The sequence below is a fragment of the Cyrtonyx montezumae genome, unplaced genomic scaffold (assembly GCF_038088225.1).
Source record: "Cyrtonyx montezumae isolate F1298 unplaced genomic scaffold, pur_monq_1.0 scaffold_8, whole genome shotgun sequence".
Classification (NCBI taxonomy): domain Eukaryota; kingdom Metazoa; phylum Chordata; class Aves; order Galliformes; family Odontophoridae; genus Cyrtonyx; species Cyrtonyx montezumae.
In genome coordinates, this window is record NW_027072089.1 from 95,812,834 (window position 1) to 95,816,462 (window position 3,629).

A 3,629-nucleotide genomic window follows, 5' to 3' on the forward strand; every position below is an offset into this window, starting at 1 on the left:
TAATTGGAGATTACTAGAAAAAAATGCAGGAAAAAGAGGCCGTCACTCACTCTTTAGAACAGAAGGTGAGAGAATTGGAAGATAATCTAGCTAAAGTAAATGAAGCACACAAGATAGAGGTGGAAGATACAAGTTTGAAATACAGAGAAAACCTAGAAAGTTTAGAGCAACAGCTGGAAGAAAGAAATGAACGCTTGAAAGCTTTTGAAGAAAATGCCGAAGAAAAAACTAAATCTGATTTGGAGCTGCAGAAGCTACTAGGTGATATGCAGAACCAGCAGAAGGACTTGCAAGCTAAACTGGAAGAGACTGAAAGGGAGAAACAGAAACTGCGTAAGGATGTAACAGTCTTCAAAAGGACTTGCGTACTCTGCGAAAAGAACATCAGCAGGAGCTCGACATAGTTAAGAAGGAGTCCTTGGAAGAAATGGAGAAGAAAATCAGGTAAATTCTTAATTCCTGGTCTGGTTAACACATCGTTTCTTTATTTTTAACCACTTAAATGTTAAGAAGACCTTTTTATAGCTCAATTTTTAGCATGGTAGCACTTCGTGGACACGTGAAACGTTATTTGATTCGTCAGTTTAAAATTTGGTTTCTCATTTGACAAAGCACCACTTGAAATGTTTGTTGATGCTTATTTTCAGCATTACCAGAACAAAAAATTCAGTTTTAGTTTCTTGAAACAAGAAACAAAGTTTATTAAAGCTCAGTTCTGAGAGCTCCGTGTCACTACTCTGTATCTCAAGATCAGTTGAAAGTTCAGACTGTGAATTATGGTGGTGGCAGGAAAGCAAGTGGAACCAAGCATCGTTCATATGCACTGAAGAAAATGTGGTATGCTGTTCAGTGTTCTGATAGCTTATCAGGCAAGGAAGTTCCTAGAATCTGTACCGTGGGGGCCCATTTAATTCCAATGTTTGAGCAAAAAAATTGTGTCTTTCTGGGAAGGAGAATGGGAGGACAATGACACATGATAGTTCAATTCTGGTTTGGTTGTTTTGTTTTGTTCAAATGAAGCACCTGTGTTTTCCAGATGAATTAGATGGGAAGGAGAATCCCACAGAATCCAGAACTAACCCATTCTAAAATGGTTTTGGAAACTTTCCCAAATTTCTTCCCTTGTGAAACTGTTCTCATACTTCTCAGACCTTTATTTTCTCAGTGATTTTTTTTTTACTTTTTTTTGTACAGATGTGAGCAGGAAGACATTGAATTAAAGCACAGCTCTACGTTAAAGCAGCTAATGAGAGAGTTCAATACTCAGCTTGCTCAAAAAGAAATGGAATTAGAAAGAGCTGTAAAAGAGACGATAAGTAAGTGATATACTAATGTAACTGTAAACGGGAAAGGCTGAAAAGTAACTGGGTGTTTTGGTTAAGATATTTTACTTGGAACTGTGATATGTATGCAATGATTTGCTGCTTCCTAGAGAAATCGGGGAAAACTTCTCTTAACATTTAAATGTTAATTGTAACACAATTAGGAAAACATGTAAGTAGTTTTTCTTCCTGAACCTGCAGACTCTATCTTTGATCTACCACTGTCTGTATCTGTCATGGTAACAGTTACCCAAGATAGCCACTGATACTAATTTTTTTTTATATGTACAAAAAAGAAATGTTTTCAGAGATGAAAGCATTTCCATTGTAATACTGCTTTGGTTTCAGCAGTATAGGTGTGTAATGCTGCATAGTTGACTGTGCAGCACTGAAGGAAGCCTTTCAGTGAAACTTGAACTATAGAATATCCTAAATTGTCAGGGTTCCACAAAGATCATGAAGTCCAACTTGTGGCTCCAAAAAGGACCGCACAAAATTTGTACTTTGTACCTGAGACCATTGGCCAAACACTCCTTGAACTCTGGCAGCTTGGGGCTGTGTCCACTCCCCTCAGAAGTGTGTTCCATCCCCACCACCCTCTGGTGAAGAACCTTTTCCTAACCCCCAACTTGGCCCTCCCTTGACAAAGCTCCATGCCATTTCCTGAAGCCCTGTGCAGAGCTCAGTGCTGCCCCTCCATTCTCCTTGTGAGAAAGATGTAGTCTGCCATGAGGCCTCCCCTGCTCTGGACTTGAGGAAACCAAGGGACCTCAGTTGCTCCTCATGTGCCTCATCCCCTGGACCCTTCACCATACTCATATCCCTCCAGTGGATGATTTGTATTAGATTTATGTTTTTCTTATATTGTGATGCCCCAAACTGCACACAGTGCCTGAGGTGAGGCCGCACCAGAACAGAATGAGTATTGCATTTTCTTAGCTGAGCTGTATAGGCTTCATTCACTGTTACTGCGAACAGGCACAAGCAAAGCAGAATGCCTGATAGCTGTGCCCTGTGTTTATAACTAGAGTACAGTGTATTTCAGCTTTCTTTCCACTCTTGATCTTTTCCTACCGTAATGTAATTTGGGGTTTGGAGAAGAAAGAATCTTTTGACAGCATGCTTACTGGAAGTGCTCCTAAGAGTGAGGGATTTCTGAAAACTTGCAGCTGTTTCAAATCTTTTCTCTGTATAAAGGAGGACATACAATTAGTTGGAAAACAGTGATTGTGATCTTAACTTCTAGAGAAGTTCCAGCATCAGACAGAAAAAATGTGATTTGCATGTTGGAATGCTAACAACAAAATTTGTATGGATTAGAATCAAGCGATATAATTGTCACTGGCGTGGTGGAAAGTAAAGTTTCCTGAACAGTTTTCTTTATAGATACCTACTTCAATTTTATATTTTTAAGTTTTCTTAAATAATTTTGTGACTTAATTTATCCAAATATTTATCAAAATATTTATTTTTTATTTAAAATATTGATAATATCCAAATATTATCCAAATCCTTTTGATTTTGCCTTCTCTTCTCTTTTTTTTTTTTTTTTTAATAGGTAAAGCCCAGGAGGTAGAATCTGAATTGATAGAAAATCATCAGATAGAAACAACACAGTTGCATAGAAAAATTGCAGAAAAAGACGATGACCTGAAAAGAACTGTGAAAAAATATGAAGAAATCCTTGAGGTATCTGTCTGTAAAGTGATATGGCTACATACATTTCAAAATAACCCCTCTTTTTTTCGTTGCAGAACTGCCCAGAAAACTAATGCATTTTAGCAAAATCTTTTGAATCTTGCTGATTGAATTATACTTTTCGAACGTGGCAGACCCAGTTTCCAATTAAAAGATTGATTTGTATTTCTGGAATGAGTAAGAACAGCAAAAATCAGTCCCCAGCTCTGATCTGTGATAAGTCCTTATAAGTTCATAAGTTCATAAGTTCATAAGGTTGGAAAGGACCTATAAGATCATCTAGTCCAACCATCCTCCTATCACTATCTCTACCCAACTACTAAATTAAATCCCTTAGCACCTCATCTAAATGCTTCTTGAACAGCGCTAGGGATGGTGCTTCAACCACCTCCCTAGGCAGGCCATTCCAGTGCCTGACCACTCTTTCAGAAAATAAATGCTTCCTCAGGTCTAATCTAAATCTTCCCCGGAGCAACTTGTGGCCATTCCCTCTCGTCCTGTCGTTATTTATCAGAGAGAAGAGGCCCACCCCCTCCTCACCACAACCCCCCTTCAGGAAGTGGTAGAGTGCAATAAGGTCTCCTCTGAGCCTCCTCCAGACTAAACAAT

At 38.6% G+C, this 3,629-nt stretch overlaps 1 long non-coding RNA gene across 1 annotated transcript; it reads left to right on the forward strand.

Annotated features, from left to right (window-relative positions):
- Positions 1 to 349: 349 nt before the first annotated feature.
- Positions 350 to 2,929, forward strand: LOC136058930 (uncharacterized). The gene is made up of 3 exons (XR_010623169.1): positions 350 to 444; positions 1,195 to 1,316; positions 2,881 to 2,929. It is a non-coding gene; the product is annotated as an uncharacterized LOC136058930 (long non-coding RNA).
- Positions 2,930 to 3,629: the final 700 nt, after the last annotated feature.